At 38.6% G+C, this 21,357-nt stretch overlaps 1 protein-coding gene across 1 annotated transcript in view; it reads right to left on the bottom strand.

Moving 5' to 3' along the window:
- Positions 1-21,357, bottom strand: part of IL1RAPL2 (interleukin 1 receptor accessory protein like 2) — a 1,329,588-nt gene that overhangs the window by 1,191,120 nt on the left and 117,111 nt on the right. The gene's annotated exons all lie outside the window — the stretch shown is intronic.

Below are 21,357 nucleotides of genomic sequence, written 5' to 3'. Positions count from 1 at the left end.
GTTAATTTTCAACAAAGCAGGAAAGATCATCCAGTGGGAGAAAGACAGTCTCTTCAACAAATGGTGTTGGGAAAACTGGATAGCAACATGCAAAAGAATGAAACTGGACCACTTTCTTATACCATACACAAAAATAAATTCAAAATGGATTAAAGACCTAAATGTGAAACGTGAAACCATAAAAACCCTAGAGGAGAACATAGGCAGTAACCTCTTTGACACTGGATGTAGCAACTTCTTTATAGATATGCCTCCTGAGGCAAGCAAAACAAGCAAAAATGAACTATTGGTACTTCAAGAAAATCAAAACTGTCTGTACAGCAAAGGAAACAATAAACAAAACTACACAGTGGCCTACAGAATGAAGGAAGATATTTGCAAATGACATATCTGATAAAGGGTTAGTATCCAATATATATAAAGAACTTACAAAACTCAACACCTGAAAAAAATAATTCAATTTTAAAAATGGGCAGAAGACATGAATAGACTTTTCTCCAAAGAAGACATACAGATGGGCATTGGAGACATTAAAAGATGCTCAACATCACAGATCATCAGGGAAATACAAATCTCATTGATCACCAGGGAAATACGAATCAAAACTACAATGAAATATCACCTCACACCTATCAGAACGGCTAGAGCCAACAACACAAGAAACAACAGATGTTGGTGAGGATGTAGGCAAAGGGGAACCCTCGTGCCCTGATGGTAGGACTACAATCTGGTGCAGCCATTGTGGAAAACAGTATGGGGCTTTCTCAAAAAGTTAAAAATACAACTCTACAATCCAGCAATTGCACTACTAGGATTTACCCATAGGATACAAAAATATGCGATGTACTTTCCTGACTTCATATGAAAATTTTAAATTCATCATTAAAATGTATCACTAAATATTTTTACACATATATAGTTTACTTGTTGGACTCTGACAGTTTTCCCAGAGATATCAGTAACTGGTACATACAGAGCTTGAAAGTAGTTCCTGAGGAAAAAGGGCACAGAAAACAGAATTATACCCTCTGTCACTGCAGAACTTTGCATACAGAGTACTTAAAAGTTTGAACTATAGGAATGTAGTACCTCATTTTGGAATCAAACCTCCTGAGCTAGAATTCTGGCTTTGCCATTTATTAGCTATATGACTTAGGGAAAATCACTCGACCTCTGTGCCTCATTTTCTTCCACTGCAAAATGAAGTTAATACAGTAATCCTCCTTTATCCAAGTGGGATATGTTCCAAGACCCCAGTGAATGCCTGAAACCACAAATAGTACCAAACCCACATAACTACAATAAAGTTTAATTTATAAATAAGATACAGTAAGATATTAACAATAATAATAAAATAGAACAATCATAACATAACAAGAGGTAATATAAATCATAACAGTATACTGTAAGAAAAGGTATGTGAATGTGGTCTCTCTCAAAATGTCTCATTCTGTACTCTCCTTTTTAAAGTTTTTTATTTTTATTTATTTTTTAAAGATTTGTTATTTATGTATTTATGAGAGACACAAAGAGAGAGAAGCAGAGACACAGGCAGAGGGAGAAGAAGTGCTCCATGCAGGGAGCCCGACATGGGACTCAATCCTGGGTCTCCAGGATCATGCCCCGGGCTGAAGGCAGCGCTAAACTGCTGAGCCACCCAGGCTTCCCATAAATTTTTTTAATTTTTTAATTTTTTGTTCTCACTTCCTTGTGATGATATGAGATCATAAAATGCCTACATGGTGAGGTGAAATGAGGTAAATGACATAGGCATTGTGATGTAGTGTTAGGCAATTTACTGACCTTCTGATGATAGGTAAGAAGGAGAATCATCTGCTTCGCACTGTAGTTAACTGCAGGGAATTGAAACCACAGAAAGAAAAACTATAGATAAGGGGGACTACTATGCTGGTACCTACATTGCAGCATTGGTGTGAGGATTAAATAAATATATGCATCCAGCACAATGTCTGCCACACAATAAGCATTCGTTCCTACAATGGAGGAGAACTTTGAGGTGAATACTCCTGCTGTGGGGAGAGAAAAGATAAACATAATGAAATGAGAAATTATAAGCCCAACTTTCTTGAATTCCTAAGAAAGATATTGTTTTTATACTCAGTCACCTGATTACAGCTAAATCTATCAACAGGTCTATCTATATTCATCAACAAATTGTAATTACCAAGTGCTATCTATACCAGGGGAATTCATACTTCAAAGGATTTAAAAAAATAAATAATGAGAAGCATTGATTATATTTGGCTCATACACAGTAAAACCAGGCTGACAAGTTTCATTTATAACAGACAGAAAGATTTACATAAAGGCTTGGAACAGTATAGTATTACGTGTCAAGAGGAGCTGTGGATTTGATGACTATGGTGTTATGGTAAGCCTGTCAGCTATCTATCCCCATTCCTTTGTTCAAGGGAAAACCCTAGAAAGCCATCTTTTACACCAAGTGATCCCATCCTAAACAATCCCTGATGTGAAAAACAAGGGCAATAACTGATCCTATGTCAGCCATCCCCAGTATGTCCAGAAACTCTAATGACAAACAATCTGGACTCATCTAATTCTCCCTTTTAGAAATGTGAAAGAGGTAATATAAAGAGAATCTTGAAAGGTGAAACTGAAAAAATAATTTTAAAAATGGCATGAAGCAAAACTAAAGTCATGAGGAAATTATGGTCAAGAGAGAATTGTAACGATGAAAAAACATGAATAAGTAGAGGGTGGAATGGAGAAAAAAATACAGACATACATACATGCATACACACACACACACACACACTGAGTAAAAGAATAGAAAGCCAGTTTACAAGAGGAGAGAAAGAAAAGAGATCTGAAAATTACCTACTCTGATATACAGATCTCTGAAGCTTCTTTGGATTCTGAATTCTCTAAGTAGCCCAACACTACTACTGCTTTTTCTGCTAGCAGCTCAGCACCACTGCTGATGTCAGAAAATAGTTCTCACAAACTCTGTGGCCTTAACGAAGTAAATTCATCTCATTGTGCCTTAGGTTATCTAATTGAAAAATGAGAAGAATATTTGTAGCAATTATCCTCTTACCTTGAGTATTATCTAAACACAAAGCCACTCAAAAGAGACTCTTTTTCCCAGCCACACTTCCTGCCAGGTGTGGGTACATGGCTAAGTTCTCATCAATGGCTTGTGAGCAAAAGTGATGTATACAACTTTCTCATCAATTTCTTGAAATAAAATGTGTTACTCTGAACTCACTCTTTTCTCTTCTCATAATCTTGAATTAAAACATGGCAGAAACCATGCACACAAGGACGATGCCCTAGAGTAGGGGCAGGCAAACATTTTGTGTAATGTGCCATATAGCAAAAAGTTAGGGTTTTGCAGTCTACAAGGTCTCTGTCAATTTTGCTGTTGTAGAGCTAAAGCAGCCATAAATGATATATAACAGAATGGTGGTAGCTGCATTCAAGTAAAACTTTATTTATAAAAGCAAGTAGCAAGCTAGATTTGGCCTGCCAGACATTATTTATCAATCCCTGCTCCAGAGAATGCTGAAACAAGGCACCTGGATTCTTGAACTACCTCATGGAGCACAAGTACACAACCTGCTGATACCAGCTATACTAAAATGAAAGAAAAAATAAGGGAGGAGGGAAGGAGATAAAGGGAAGTGGTGACAGAGGGTGGAAGAAGGAGAGTGAGACAGAGAGAGAAATTGAGAGATTTCCATCTTGCTTAATTAAATCATTCTATTTTGGGGTCTCTTATAGTGGCATATACCTTTCCTTATCAAATATAGCACTCCTCCTGAGACCTGGTTTTCAAGCATTTTCTGGGTCAACCAACAGAGATATTTGTTATAAATTATCCATTACCTAAGGTACCTTGAATGAGCCATTCACAACCAAAAGAAACTAATCAGTTACTTTAGTCCTGTGAAAAATGCAGTTGGTATTTTGATAGGGATTGCATTGAATCTGTAGATTGCTTTGGGTGGTATGGGTATTTTAACAATATTAATTATTCCAATCTAGGAGTATGAAATATCTTTACATTTGTTGTGTTGTCTTTAATTTCTTTCATCAATGTTTGCAGAGTATAGTTCTTTTACCTCCCTGGTTAAGTTTATTCATAGGTATTTTACTCTTTCTTGGTGGAACAGTTAAATGGGATTGTTTTCTTAATTTGCTATTCCATTATTCATGTACACAAATGCAGCAAGTTTCTATATATTATTTTGTATCCTGAAATTACTGAACTCATTTATCAGTTCTAATAGTTTTGGGTGAAGTCTTTAGGGTTTTCTATATACACTATCATGTCATTTGCAAATGCTGACAATTTTACTACTTGCTCAATAATTTGGATGCCTTTTATTTCTTCTTTTTGTGTGACTGCTACAGCTAGGACTTCCAGTAGGCAGTTCCAGTGGAATGAAAAATGGACATCCTAGTCTTGTCTCTGATCTTATAGAAAAAAAAAAAAAGCTGTTTTTCCCTATTGAGTATGAGGTTAGTTGTGGATGCTTTACATATGGCCTTTATTAGGTTGAGGAAAGTTCCTTCTACACCTACTTTGTTGAGAGTTTTTATCATAAATAGATATTGTATTTTGTAAAGAATACTAAAATTTGTATGAAACCACAAACGATCAGGCAGTCTTGAGAAAGAACAAAGCTGGATGTATCACAATCTCAGATTTTAAGATAAATTACAAAGCCATAGTAATCAAAACAGTATGATACTGGCACAAAAACGGACAAAAAGAAATCATCAGGGGCAGCCCGGGTGGCTCAACGGTTTAGCGCCACCTTTGGCCCAGGGCGTGATCCTGGAGACCCGGGATAGAGTCCCACATTGGGCTACCTACGTGGGGCCTGCTTCTCCCTCTGCCTGTGTCTCTGCCTCTTTCTCGTGCACTCTCTCTCATGAATAAATAATCTTTAAAAAAAAAGAAATCATCAATAAAATGAAAAGGCAGGCCTACTGAATGGGAGAAGATATTTGCAAACGATATATCCAGTAAGGGGTTGATATTCAAAATACGTAAAAAACTTATACAACTCAACACCCAAAAATCTAAGTCTGGGTCAAAAATAGGCAGAGGATCATTTTTACAAAGAAGATATACAGGTTGCCAACAGACTCATGAAAAGATGCTCACATCACCAATCGTTAAGGAAATGCAAATCAAAACCACAATGAGATTTCAGTTTACACCTGTCAAATAACTAGAATCAAAAAGACAAGAAATAGCAAGCGTAGGCAAGGAAGTGGAGAAAAAGGAACCCTTGTGCACTGATGGGAATGTAAATTGGTGCAGCCATTGTAGAAAACAGCATGGAGGTTGCTCAGAAAATTAAAAATAGAAATACCATGATTAAGTAATTCCACTACTGGGTATTTATCCAAAGAAAATGATAACATTAATTTGAAAAGTTACATGCACTCCTATGTTTATTGCAGCATTATTTAGCATAGCCAAGGTATGGAAGCAACCCATGTCCACTGATAGATAAATGGATAAAGAAGATATGTGTATATACATATATACAATTGGCCATTACTCAGCCATAAAAAGAATGAGATCTTGACATCTGCAACAGCATAGATAGACTAGAGGATATTAAGTGAAAGAAGTCAGTCAGAGAAAAGCAAATACCATATGATTTCACTTATACATGGAATCTAAAAAAAAACAAATGAATAAAAAAAGTAAACAAAAAAGACTATTACATATAAGAGAACTGACAGTTGCCAGAGGAGAGGTAGGGTGAAACAGATAAAGGGGATTAAGAGGTACAAACTTGTAGTTATAAAAAAATAAATTACAAAGATGGAAAGTACAGCATAGTGAATACAGTCAATAATAGTATAATAACATTGGTTGGTGACAGATGGTGACTACACTTATCATGGTGAGCACTGGGTAACGTACCGAATTGTTGAATTGATAGGTCATATACCTGAAACTAATATAACAATGTATGTTAATTATACTTCAATTTTAAAAAAGAATCTAATTAGAACAGGTGTCTGAGGAAAGAGGCCTACCAGGAATCTTGGACAACCACTACAAAACCTGGGACTTTGCACTTGCTCATATATTTTTCTTCTTTCTGAAACCTTTTTATGGCCTAACTATTATGACTGAGATGATGGAAGAGAGGGATGCCTGGGTGGCTCGGTGGTTTAGCGCCCGCCTTCGGCCCAGAGCATGATTCTAGAGTCCGAGGATCGAGTCCCAGGATCGAATCCCAGGATCGGGTCCCCTGCATGGGGCCTACTTTTCCCTCTTCCTGTGTCTCTGCCTCTCTCTCTCTCTCTCTCTCTCTCTTATAAATAAATAAAATCTTTTGAAAAAAAGAGATGATGGAAGAGAGAGGACTTCACAACCAGAGTAGTTTTGTGTTGTTGTTTTGTTTTGTGTTTTGTTGTGGGGTTTTTGTCAATCCAGATAAGCCTATGATAATATACCATGGACTGGAGGCAGAGGAATCTTGTGAAAAATTTTGAGTTGTAAAAATGAGACCAAAAATAGCACAATAGAACCATTAAGCAGCTGTGACTCACATCTTCACACCATGACATTTCTATGGTAAGCAGCTTCTAAAATGGCCCCCAATGATCCTTGCATCTATCCTCTCCCCTTTGGGTCTGGGCTGCTTTCTTTGAGCACAGATGGACATAGTAAATTGTTTCTAAGGATAAGTATATGGCAAAACTGATTAGACATTGTTTCTGGGATTAGTTTACAAAAAACTATGATTCTGTCTTGTTGTCACTCTCTTTTTCCATTGTTTTCTCACTTTGATGAAGCCAACTGCCATACTGTAAGCTTCCCTAGAGAAAATCCAATATGGCATGTAATTGAGGGTGAACTGAGGTCAACAAAAAGCAAGGAACTGATTGATGCCCACAGTAAAAAACCCATTAGGAACTGAATTCTGCCAACAATTACGAGTGAGCTTTGAAGTGAATCATTCCCCAGTTAAGCATTGAGATGACTGGAGTCCTGGACAATACCTGGATTGCAGCCAATGAGAAACCCTGAAGCAGAGTATCCAGCTAAATCATAACCCAGTGCCTAGTCCACAGAAACTGTAAAATAATAAGTGTTCACTGTTTAAAATTTTTTGGAGTAAAATCTTATGTACCAATAGATGGTCTATATAATATCTATGAATTGCAGCTGGTTTGAGTCATAAACACCTTTTCTCTGTTTCCATGACATCCTACAGTTCAATTGTTCCAGTTGATAATGACACTACTGGCAACTAACTGCCTGGTTAACCTGGCTGCATCTCACAATAGACTATAAGGTTCAAAATGATAGGAACTGTATCTGTCTTGTCAGCTGTTGTGTCTCTAGCCCTAACAAAGTTAGGAATATGGACAATATTGGCTTGAATTAATGAATTAGTGGTTAGATGAGTGGGTAGATGGATGAACAAATGAAACCACAAAGGCAACTGGCACAATGTGGTTTGTGAAATATTGCTTAGGAAGTCTTGTACAAAAATAACAGAACAGTCTCATTTTACTTTCCTCCCTCAAATTCCAATAAATCTCAGTTCAGTGAACCTCTTTAAGTCACAAGTTCAGTTCAATGAACCATGAAGACTAAAACTCTGAAACAGTGGAACTGAAGGAAGCCTAAAATCAAAAGTGGTATGTTCTCCATAAAGCAGCTCTATTGTCTTTTAAAGGGTACATATACCAAAACCTTATTTATCTAACTCTGTAAACATTCAAATCACTTTATGCAGCTGTTTAGGCAAATGATCCTAGCTCATGGAGGTACACCTCACATATACTGTGTACCTTCCTACAAGGTTGCATTATTAATAGTTCTGAAAATTGAATTCTGCCTTAAATGTGTTAGCAGAGCTCATTATTGAAAGGAAACATGTGATGTATCCTCTAATACAACAAATAATTCAGTTACATGGTCCACAAATTTAGATTTTCACAACTGTAACTTTTGCTTATTATGTATCCAGATTTTCATATATCAGGTTTACTTAAAGAAGTGAAATATGTGATTCTTCTAGGGCAGAGAGGCCAAAAGGTCAAGTAGAGGGTATGCCAAATCCATCCTGCAAGCCTCCCTTCTGAAATCACTGCAAGTCAGACATTCAGAACCAGCTCTACCGACAGCAAGTAAATAAAAAGATCTCTAGGAGGTCGAGCTGCTGGTCCAGACCTGACTACATACTTCAGTTCCTCCTTTGTAAAGAAGTTACTGCACAGAACTTCAGTTCCTATACAGTCTCATTTACATAACTCTGAACTCCAAGGCTGGTCAACTATTTAAACCCGTCTTTCCTGCTATTTGAAACCACCAAATTCCCAAATCCACCCTTTCTTAGATGGATAGTAGGCATGTTGTTTCTATCTTTAGCTAATGGTACTTGAACCTATCTGTCCCATGAACCAGTATCAGTGAAGTATAGCCCATTGTTTCTCAAACTTTAATGTTCATACAAATACAGATTTAGATTTAGCAGATTTTAGAAGTGTCCTGAGAGTCTGCATTTCTAATAAGCTCCCTAGTGATATCAGTATTGCTGATACTTTGAGTACCAAGGGTATAGTAACAAAACAATATTTTACTGACAGAAAATCTAGGTTCCTAAAAAATTTAATTCCACTACCTATTTAACTTTGAACAACATACTAAATCTATGTTTTAAAAACAGAGATGAAAAATAAAAAAATAATAAAAACAGAGATGATAATTCCTTACCGTCATCACAATTAACTGCTTGAGTTTGAAATCTTGCTCTCTTATGAAATAGCTCTGTAACCCTAAGGAAGTTACTTAAACTCCCTACTCCTCAGTGGATAAAAGCAGTACCTATTTCACAGGGCTCTCGTGAAGTTTAAATGAATTAATACAGATAAAGTAATGAGAATGTAATGAGAAAAGTGCCTTAAACACAGCAATTCCCTAATTATTATTATTATTATTATTATTATTATTATTATTATCCCTACATGCCTGTCCTTCAGATACCTCAGTTTCATATTATTCCTTTATTTATATATCAGAACTTATATATATCAGAACTGATTACTGCTACCAACACAATGAATTTGATGCTAGGCCAAACATTAGATCTATCACAAATTCCCTGGTCACAAAGTCTACCACTTTTTCATCTCAAAGTCTTCCCTTAGTCATATGTACACTCATTTCATATAGACCATTAGCCACACATGAACACATTTCTGTTATGATAGAAGATTCTAGTTTCTCAGCTAACAGCATTCATAGAACTATAAAGGAAACACACACACACACACACACACACACACACACACACACATGGTGCAAGGGAATCCAGACTTAAGAAAGAAAATAGGGGGATCCCTGGGTTGCTCAGCGGTTGAGTTGCCTGCCTTTGGCTTAGAGTGTGATTCCAGATTCCCAGGTAAGAGTCCTGCATCGGGCTCTTTGTGTGGAGCCTGCTTCTCCCTCTTCCTGCGCCTCTGCCTCTGTCTCTGTCTGTCTCTCATGAATAAATAAATAAAAATCTTTTTTTTTTAAAAGAGAAAATCTTCTGTTCTCTTGAGTTAAATGAACTAAGATGAAAAGCAGAAAATATATTTTCTTTCTTTTTTTTAGGGATATAGGGGTCTTTCAGTTGCGTCTTTCTCTCTCTCTCTTTTTTAAAGATTTTATTAAAGTCCACCCTTTCATTTTCAGGCTGTAGGTGTCCTTAGGTCTAAAACGAGTCTCTTGTAGACAGCAAATATATGGGTCCTGCTTGTTTATCCAGTCTGAAACCCTGCATCTTTTGATGGGATCATTTAGCCCATTCACGTTCAGAGTTACTCTTGAAAGATATGAATTTATTGTCATCATAATACCAATGCCACTCAGACATCCCAGAAGATTTTCTTCAAATGGGACTTTAGATTATCTTCCCTCAGAAGCTCCAGAAAATAAAGAAAGACTCATGCTTTTTTGTCAATTAGCATTAAAAAAATACTTGATGGTCACATAAGCTAGGTCTTGCCATGGCCTCCAAGCAAAAGTATCTTCTCACCACCAACCGTCAGGTCCAAATATTACAACCTAACATACTTCTTAGGGTCAGAAGCCACATATAATGGCAGAGGTAGTGGATCAAAAAGCCAGTCAAGACGGATTATGGGCAAGATGGCAAAAGAGTAGGGTCCCCAAGTCACCTGTCCCCACCTATTTACCTATAACATTCAAATCATCCTGAACACCTACAAATTCAACCTGAGATTTAAAGAGAGAACAGCTCGAATGATAGAGAAGAATTTGCGCTTCTAACAAGTACAACTGTTTTTTAGCCACTCTGCACTGAACAAAATGACTAGAAAGAAGAACTCACCACAAAAGAAAGAATGAAAAACAGTACTCTCTCCCACAGAGTTACAGAATTTGGATTACAATTCGATGGCAGAGAGCTAATTCAGAAGCACAATTATAAAGCTACTGGTGGCTCTGGAAAAAAAGCATAGAGGATTTAAGAGACTTCATGACTGCAGAATTTAGACACAATCAGGCTGAAATTAAAAATCAATTAAATGAGATGCAATCCAAACTGGAGGTCCTAACAATGAGGGCTAATGAGGTAGAAGAACGAGTGAGTGACATAGAAGACAAGTTGATGGCAAGAAAAGAAGCTGAGGTAAAAAGATAAAAACAATTAAAAGACCATGAGGAAAGGTTAAGGAAAATAAATGACAGCCTCAGAAGGAAAAATCTATGTTTCATTGGGGTTTGGGAGGACGCCAAAAGGGACAGAGGACCAGAGGGTGTATTTGAACAAATCAAAGCTGAGAACTTCCCTAACTTGGGGAGGGAAACAGTCATTCAGATCCAGGAGATAGAGAGATCCCCCCTAAAATGAATAAAAACCATTAAACACCTTGACAGTTAATAGTGAGACTTGCAAATGCTCAAGATAAAGAGAAAATCCTTAAAGCAGCAAAAGACAAGAGATCCCTAACTTAAATGGGGAGAAATATCAGATTAACAGCAGACCTCTCCACAGAGACCTGGCAGACAAGAAAGGGCTGGCAGGATATATTCAGGCTAATAAATGAGAAGAACCTGCAGCCAAGAATACTTTATCCAGCAAGGCTCTCATTCAGAATAGAAAGAGAGATAAAGAGCTTACAAGATAAGCAGAAACTGAAAGAATGTGTGACCACCAAACCAGCTCTGCGAGAAATATTAAGGGGGAACTCTTTAAAAGAAAGAGGTCACACAAATAAATAATCCACAAAAACAGGGACTGAATTGGCATTATGAGGACAATAAATTCATATCTTTCAAGAGTAACTCTGAACATGAATGGGCTGAGTGATCCCATCAAAAGATGCAGGGTTTCAGACTGGATAAACAAGCAAGACCCATCTATTTGCTGTCTACAAGAGACTCATTTTAGACCTAAGAACACCTACAGCCTCAAAATGAAAGGGTGGAGAACCCTTTACCATTCAAATGGTCCTCAAAAGAAAGCAGAGATAGAAATCCTCATATCAGATAAATTAAAGTTTTTCCCAAAGACTGTAGTAAGAGAAGAAGAGGGACACTGTACCATACTTAAAGGATCTATCCAACAACAGGACCTAACAATCATGAATATTTATGCCCCTAATGTGGGAGCTGCCAAGTATATCAATCAATTAATAACCAAAGTTAAGATGTACTTAGATAATAATAATACACTAATACTGGAAGACTTCAACATGGAACTTTCTGCAAATGACAGATTTTCTAAGCACAACATCTCCAAAGAAACAAGAGCTTTAAATGATACACTGGACCAGATGGATTTCACAGATATCTATAGAACTTTACATCCAAACGCAACTGAATACACATTCTTCTCAAGTGCACATAGAACTCTCTCCAGAATAGACCACATACTGGGTCACAAATCAGTTCTCAACTGATACCAAAAGATTGGGATTGTCCCCTGCATATTTTCAGACCATAATGCTTTGAAACTTGAACTCAATCGCAAGAAGAAATTTGGAAGAGATTCAAACACGTGGAGGTTAAAGACCATCCTGCTAAAGGTGAAAGGGTCTACCAGGAAATTAGAGAAGAATTAAAAAGATTCATGGAAACTAATGAGAAGGAAGATACAACTGTTCAAAATCTTTGGGATACAGCAAAAGAAGTCCTAAGAGGGAAATACATTGCAATACAAGCATTCCTCAAAAAACTGGATAAAATTAAAATACACAAGCTAACTTCGCACCTAAAGGAGCTGGAAAAGAAGAGCAAATAAAACCTACACCAAGCAGAAGAAGAGAGTTAATAAAGATTCGAGCAGAATTCAATGAAATAGAGACCAGAAGAACTGTAGAACAGGTCAACAACACTAGGAGTTGGCTCTTTGAAAGAATTATTAAGATAGATAAACTATTATCCAGCCTTATTAAAAATGAAAGGTAAAAACTCTAATTAATAAAATCACAAATGAAAAAGGAGAGATCACATCCAATACCAAGGAAATACAAATGATTTTAAAAACATATTATGAGCAGCTATACGCCAATAAATTAGGCAATCTAGAAAAAATTGATGTATTTCTGGAAAACCACAAACTACCAAAACTGGAACAGGAAGAAATAGAAAACTTGAACAGGCCAAAAACCAGGGAGGAAATTGAAGCAGTCATCAAAAACCTCTCAAGACACAAAAGTCTAGGGCCAGATGGCTTTCCAGGGGAATTCTATCAAACGTTTAAAGAAGAAACAATACCTATTCTACTAAAGCTTCTCCAAAAGATAGGAAAGTATGGAATACTTCCAAACTCGTTTTAAGAGGCCAGCATCACCTTAATTCCAAAACCAGACAAAGACCCCAACAAAAGGAGAATTCTAGACCAATATCCCTGATGAACATGGATGCAAAAATTCTCAACAAGATACTAGCCAATGAGATCCAACAGTACATTTACCCTATACCCTAAAAACTACAGGGCACTTCTGAGAAAAATTGAGGAAGACACAAAGAGATGGAAAAATATCCCATGCTCATGGATTGGAAGAATTAATACTGTGAAAATGTCTATGCTACCCAGGGTGATTTACACATTCAATGCAATCCCTATCAAAATACCATGGACTTTCTTCTGAGAGTTGGGAAAAATAATCTTAAGATTTGTGTGGAATAAGAAAAGACCCCAAATAGCAAGGAGAATATTGAAAAAGAAAACCAGAGCCAGGGGCATCACAATGCTGGATTTCAAGTTGTACTACAAAACTGTGATCATCGGGCAGGGTGGTACTGTCACAAAAACACACATAGATCAATGGAACAGAATAGAGAACCCAGAAATGGGCCCTCAACTCTATGGTCAACTAATATTCGACAAAGCAGAAAAGACTATCCATTGGAAAAAGGACAATCTCTTCAATAAATGGTGCTGGGAAAATTGGACAGCCACGGGCAGAAGAATGAAACTAGACGATTCTCTTATATCATACACAAAGATAAACTCAAAATGGATGACAAATCCAAATGTGAGAGAAGAATCCATCAAAATCCCAGAGAAGGAAAAAAAAAATCCTAGAGAAGAACACAGGCAACACCCTTTTTGAACTCGGCCACAGTAACTTCTTGCAATATATCTGTGAAGGCAAGAGAAACAAAAGCAAAAAGGAACTCTTGGGACTTCATCAGGATAAAAAGCTCCTGCCCAGCAAAAGAAACAGTCAACATAACTAAAAGACAACCTACAGAATGGGAGAAGATATTTGCAAATGGCGTATCAGATAAAAGGCTGGTATGCAAGATTTATAAAGAACTTATTAAACTCAACAGCAAAGAAACAAACAATCCAATCATGAAATGAGCAAAGACATGAACAGAAATTTCACAGAGGAAGACAGACATGGCCAACAAGCACATCAGGAAATGCGCTGTATCACTGCCATCAAGGAAATACAAATCAAAACCACAGTGAGATACCACGTCACACCAGTGAGAATGGTAAACATTAACAAGACAGGAAACAACAAATGTTGGAAATGATGTGGAGAAAGGGGAACCCTCTTGCATTGTTGGTGGGAATGTGAACTGGTACAGCCACTCTGGCAACTGTGTGGAGGTTCCTCAAAGAGTTAAAAATAGAACTGCCCTATGACCCAGCAATTGCATGCTGGGGGTTTACCCCAAAGATACAGATGCAGTGAAATGCCTGGACACCTGCACCCCAATGTTTATAGCAGGAATGTCCACAATAGCCAAACTATGGAAGGAGCCTTGCTGTCCATCGAAAGGTGAATGGATAAAGAAGCTGTGGTATATGTATACAATGGAATATTACTCAACCATTAGAAATGACAACTACCCACCATTTGCTTTAATGTGGATGGAACTGGAGGGTATTTTGCTGAGTGAAGTAAGTCAATTGGCGAAGGACAAACATTATATGGTCTCTTTCATTGGGGGAATATAAAAAATAGTGAAAGGGAATAAAGGGGATAGGAGAGAAAATGAGTGGGAAGGATCAGTGAGGGTGACAGAACATGAGAGACACCTAACTCTGGGAACCGTACAAGGGGTGGTAGAAAGGAAGGTGGGCGGGGGGTAGGGGTGACTGGGTGACAGGCACTGAGGGGGGCACTTGACGGGATGAGCACTGGGTGTTATGCTATATGTTGGCAAATCAAACTCCAATAAAAAAATATATTTAAAAAGCCAGTCAAGGGATTGCTGGATGACATTGAGAGCTCAGCCTAGGCTAGACACTATCTGTTTGTAATAGTACCAACTGATATTTTTGATGGATCAGGGTTGCAGAGAGCTGCTCATTAAAGCAATTTACTAATTAAGTTTTCAAACTTTTCAATATGGTTACTCTCTGACAGAAACATTTCTGATTAGCTGGTCTAGTCCCTGCTGATAGGGACAATTGGTGTAGGGAAAGAGGATGTGTATGCAGGTTCTATTCCAAATTTTAGCTACTTTCTCAAGCTCTGTTCTTCCATTTCTCCTTTTCTCTCAGCTGACTAACCTTACGTCCAATTTAAATTACAAAATGGAAGCCACTTTGATTTCCAGTTGCCAAAACTAACTAAAACTGTGTCTGTCCTCAACTTTTTCTCCTTCCCTACTCTTACAATAAAAAAAAATATGTCTCTACTCTTTTAGCACTTCCTTCTGAGCTCTGGATCCCAATCACTTCTGCCTTCACAGGGTCCTTACTTTATTCTTTATCCCTCTCATTCCTGGATATTCAAAATCTCCCCTCCATTTTCAAAATGCTTTCCAGGTATGACCAGAAGCGAAACATGGCTGACAAGAAGGAAACTGAACTGGGTTGGTCCCACAGGCCAAGAAAGTTTCAGAAGGTATCTTAGGTCTAGAAAGGTAACGAGAAAAATCAAGTTGAACTGATAATAAAAAACAGTACAGAATAGCAAAATACTTAAATTCCAGGTCAGAGCATTTGATCAATCTTAGTAGCACTAGCAAACAGGAATAGTGACTGGTCAGGCTATTGGCTATGTGCCCTTTTTTCTACTACGTGCTGGGGGTTGGTGGCTTTAAGTCCACAAGTGTTAATCACAATCTGAAGAGATCATAAAGACCTGAAAATGAATTCTGCTTCCAAATAGGAGTGAGGAGAGGCAGGAGTTTTCACCAATTTCTTATTGACAAATTCTGAGGATCAAAAAGAAGGCTTGCAAGAATGTTGGCCCCGACAAGTGTGTGTGCATATGTGTCTTTCATATGCATTGTTTAGCTACATATGGTTTATAGAATCATACAGAGTAGTGTTATCTTTTCCACAGAGCTTCATATGAGGTTCCTCCCAAATGTAAATATGTTTAATATCCCCAACAGTGTGAGAACAGTTGGGGAAATAAAAAATGAAACACAATTTTGGTTTTGGCAAGATTGGCTAGACAGTTCTTTCTGAGTCATTATGAGCTATTAACTGCCTGCATTAAAGAAACAATCCACAGAAGCCAAACTTTGGCTACTTAATTAGAACATATGGAAGCTACTCCCATATTGAGCATCAATACTATCAAGGCAGAACTAAATCAGAAAAAAAAGGTGCCCATGTTACAACCCTAAAAACTAGATGGTTCAATGTTCTTTCTCATAACAAAAGTGAATCCTCTGAATATAGGAAATTTAAATATGTGATTAAAGAACAGCTCACACATCTGTGTGCCTCATTCTTGCCAAGGTATCATTATGTGTCAGCCCCTTTCTACAAATGTTCCTCAACGAAGGTCACCCAACATGCTGAAAACCTCTGACTAACATCCAGTACTTGACAAGTGACTTTAGAATGAGGGTTAGTTGCTTAAGTATCTTATTTCCTGTGCACACTGCAGACCCTCTACAGATACCCTAAATGCAAACCTATCAGCCCCTCAAGTGTGGCATTGAATTATAAACCTGGTGTGTATAGAAAAAAGAGGGTTCTAAGTAGGAGTGACACAAAGAGGAAAGGTACAGACAGAGCAACGAGATACTAAAAAGCATCTAGACAATCTTGCCAATTTTTTCAGTGGTTCAGTTGTTCTTTACACAACACATTCATGCTCAGTATTGTATGATGGTAACATAGAAATAGAAAAGCTGTATGCTTATATGCAATTTTCAAAAAGTTTTAGGATATATAGATACATAAGATCCCTATGTATTCTTCAAAAGGCTCAAGAGTCTGGCAAAGAATGCTTCTTCTGTAACAATACAATATTCACACAGAATTTTGTTCTAAACTCTGTTATAGCTATATCTGAATTTTATTGTAATTGTTATGTGTATCTCTCCCTATAGAAAAAGATAGTGCATATCTCCAGATATGGGCTACATCTTTTTTTTTTAAATCTCTATCTTTTTAGTGCCTAGATTATTTCTACTGAGAGATTTAGTGAATAAATTAATGTCATTTGCCCCATCTTTATAAAAGGGAAATGGAGCAACCATTCATTTAAGAGACTTCCCTATAACAAGGAATAAGATAATATTAATAGATTGTCGGGATAGTAATGTTCTAACCAGTAATACACAAGAAAAGGGAGCAAAATTCTACTGAATACTTGTGGAATGAGGCCCTTGCCCAGCTGTTTTGCCTAACTAACTAGGCATTGGTTTCTTCTTCTGCAAAATAGGGCCATCTGGTATTAGAGAAGACCCAACTGTTCAGTTTCTTGTTCTGTCTGGATGAATGGTTCTGGATCCTCAATGTTATTATTACCATTCAGACATAGGTGACTCACACAGACAACCACTAAAAAACACAAAGATAGAGGTCAAGACCCAATCTTGTCTTATCTATTTTGGGACAGAATTCAGGGTCTCCGAACCAAGCAGAGATATCCTTGTTTCAACTCTTACTAGCAAACCTAATTCCTTTCTAGAAGCCCAATACAAATGTTTACAACTCATTTTGGTTTTGAGAGAAAATACTTATGATATTTCTCTGTCTATAAAAGCTAAAACAAAGTGCATGAACTAATTTATTGTATGAAGGTCTCTATTGTCTTATTATGGTCAAAATTTAATAGAGAGAAATGTTACCAAAATCTGTAAATTTGGCCAGAGATTATATTTATTTGTCTTGTCTGTCATCTAACAATAATCCAGCAAAATTCCAAAAAATAGTCTAAGGCCCCTGGAGTTTAACCAAAAGGCCATATGTCCGAGGTACAAATGAGCCTATTTTTGCCATTGAGGTGACATGGAGCATCCAACATGGTAGAGCTTTAAAAAAATCCCAAAGCCTAATCAGGATTTTTTTAATACTGATTAGGCTCTGGTAGAGGCAATAAAGAAAAAAAAAACTAACAGGGAAGGTATTAAGGGAAGAAGGCTTCATGAAGAAGCTAGGCCCTGAGGTAGCAAAAGGCAGCATCTGCTTTAAGAAATGTGGTGTACATGGAGACTATTGTAGAGGTCTGCTAAAATGGCTTATTAATTAAAATTTAGTGAATATCTTAGACCACTATAATTTCAAATCTTACAATCTACCAATCTTGGTAGGGCAAATATGCAAAAGAGACAACTACTATTCTTGCACTTTGCTTTCCAGCATTTTAAATTCCTCTACCTCTGGACCTTAACCAATTACAAATGACCTAGGGCCATTGTATTGTCACACCACCATTCTTCTGAGCAAACAGCATAGAAAACAGGCTGTTGGATGTCTTCCTGTCAGTGCTTGACTCTACTCCAAGACACATTTCCTACTTCTGTTAGGGACAGAGAGCTATGAGCAAATGTTGCACTTTACCAAACAGGAAGTAAAGGTCTTCCTTTGAGGGAGCATTCTATATAATAAAATTAAAAGGGTCCCTAGGAGTTCATCTGGCTGCTTTCACTGAAGATGTCAGAACCAGGCATTTCTGAGAAGGAAGATGAAGAAGAAAAAGAAATCTTAAAACATGGGCAAGGTGAAAAAAATACATGAGTATATGATGTCATTAAAACACATTGCAGGGATCCCTGGGTGGCGCAGCGGTTTGGCGCCTGCCTTTGGCCCAGGGCGCGATCCTGGAGACCCGGGATCGAATCCCACGTCAGGCTCCCGGTGCATGGAGCCTGCTTCTCCCTCTGCCTGTGTCTCTGCCTCTCTCTCTCTCTCTCTCTCTCTGTGTGTGTGTGACTATCATAAACAAATAAAATTAAAAAAAAAAAAAACACATTGCAGAGGAGGGGCAAGATGGCGGAAGAGTAGGGTCCCCAAATCACCTGTCCCCACCAAATTACCTAGATAACCTTCAAATCATCCTGAAAATCTACGAATTCGGCCTGAGATTTAAAGAGAGAAGAGCTGGAATGCTACAGTGAGAAGAGTTCGCGCTTCTCTCAAGGTAGGAAGACAGGGAAAAAAGAAATAAAGAAAAGGCATCCAAGGGAGAGGGGCCCCCCGAGGAGCTGGGCTAAGGCCGGGGTGAGTGTCCCCAGGACAGGAGAGCCCCGCCCTGAGAAGCAGGAGCTTCACCAATCTTCCCGGCAGAAAGGGGCTCACAGGGAGTTGGAGCAGGACCCCAGGAGGGCGGGGATGCCCTCAGGCTCCCTGGGACACTAACAGACACCTGCGACCCGGGAGAGAGCGCCGAGCTCCCTAAAGGGATGCAGCACGCCCCAAGGCCGGGGAGCAGCTTGGAGGGGCTCGGGCGGCGGCTCCCTCGGAGGGGGCTGCATGGCCGGGAGCGCGAATCCAACAGCGCAGACCGGGAGCACAGGGCGCCGGGACACAGCCCAGGATCCGGCCTCCCCCCGGGACAGGCAGAGGCCAGGAGGGCCCAGGACAGCAAGGACGCTCGTGCCCCGAGCTGAGCAGATCAGCGGCCCCGCCCCCAGAGCATCCAAGCCCTGCAGTCGGAGACCTCTGTAGTTACTGCGGGGGCTGAATCCAGGACTCCAGAGCTGCCCCCACACCCACTGCGGTTGTTCCTCCTGGGGCCTCACGGGGAAAACAACCCCCACTGAACCCTGCACCAGGCAGGGGACAGAGAAGCTCCCCCAAGTACTAACACCTGAAAATCAGCACAACAGGCCCCTCCCCAGAAGACCAACTAGACGAACAAGTTCCAGGGGAAGTCAAGGGATTTAAAGTATACAGCATCAGAAGATACTCCCCTGTGGTTTTTTTTTTTTCTTTTTGATTTCTGTTTGCTTCCCCCACCCGTTTTTTTCCTTTCTTTCTTTTTCATTCTCTTTTTCTTCTCTTTTTTCTTTTTTTCTTCCTTTTTTTATTTTTCTCTTTTCTTTCCTTCTTTCTCACATCTCTTTTTCTCCTTTGCCCAATACAACTTGTTTTTGGCCACTCTGCACTGAGCAAAATGACTAGAAGGAAAACCTCACCTCAAAAGAAAGAATCAGAAACAGTCCTGTCTCCCACAGAGTTACAAAATGTGGATCACAATTCAATGTCAGAAAGCCAATTCAGAAGCACTATTATAAAGCTACTGGTGGCTCTAGAAAAAGAGCGTAAAGGACTCAAGAGACTTCATGACTGCAGAATTTAGATCTAATCAGGCAGAAATTAAAAATCAATTGAATGAGATGCAATCCAAACTAGAAGTCCTAACGACGAGGGTTAACGAGGTGGAAGAACGAGTGAGTGACATAGAAGACAAGTGGATGGCAAAGAGGGAAACTGAGGAAAAAAGAGACAAACAATTAAAAGATCATGAGGATAGATTCAGGGAAATAAACAACAGCCTAAGGAAGAAAAACCTACGTTTAATTGGGGTTCCCGAGGGCGCCGAAAGGGACAAAGAGCCAGAATATGTATTTGAACAAATCATAGCTGAAAACTTTCCTAATCTGGGAAGGGAAACAGGCATTCAGATCCAGGAAATAGAGAGATTTCCCCCTAAAATCAATAAAAACTGTTCAACACCTCGACATTTAATAGTTAAGCTAGCAAATTCCAAAGATAAAGAGAAGATCCTTAAAGCAGCAAGAGAAAAGAAATCCCTGACTTTTATGGGGAGGAGTATTAGGGTAACAGCAGACCTCTCCACAGACACCTGGCAGGCCAGAAAGGGCTGGCAGGATATATTCAGGGTCCTAAATGAGAAGAACATGCAACCAAGAATACTTTATCCAGCAAGGCTCTCATTCAGAATGGAAGGAGAGATAAAGAGCTTCCAAGACAGGCAGAAACTGAAAGAATATGTGACCTCCAAACCAGCTCTGCAAGAAATTTTAAGGGGGGACCTGTAAAAGAAAGAGGAAGCCCAAATAAATAAGCCACAAGAACATGGACTGAATAGATATGATGATGACACTAAACTCATATCTTTCAATAGTAACTCTGAACGTGAACGGGCTTAATGACCCTATCAAAAGGCGCAGGGTTTCAGACTGGATAAAAAGCAGGACCCATCTATTTGCTGTCTACAAGAGACACATTTTAGACAGAAGGACACCTACAGCCTGAAAATAAAAGGTTGGAGAACCATTTACCATTCAAATGGTCCTCAAAAGAAAGCAGGGGTAGCCATCTTTATACCAGATAAACTAACATTTACCCCGAAGACTGTAGTGAGAGATGAAGAGGGACACTATCTCATACTTAAAGGATCTATCCAACAAGAGGACTTAACAATCCTCAATATATATGCCCCAAATGTGGGAGCTGCCAAATATATCAATCAATTAATAACCAAATTGAAGACATACTTAGATGATAATACACTTATATTTGGTGACTTCAATCTAGCACCCGATAGGCCTTCTAAACAAAACATCTTCAAAGAAAGGAGAGCTTTAAATGATACACGCGACCAGATGGATTTCACAGATATCTACAGAACTTTACACCCAAACGCAACTGAATACACATTCTTCCCAAGTGCACATGGAACTTTCTCCAGAATAGA

Source organism: Canis lupus, chromosome X, assembly GCF_003254725.2.
Source record: "Canis lupus dingo isolate Sandy chromosome X, ASM325472v2, whole genome shotgun sequence".
Lineage (NCBI taxonomy): Eukaryota > Metazoa > Chordata > Mammalia > Carnivora > Canidae > Canis > Canis lupus.
This window is presented reverse-complemented; position numbering and strand designations above follow the sequence as displayed.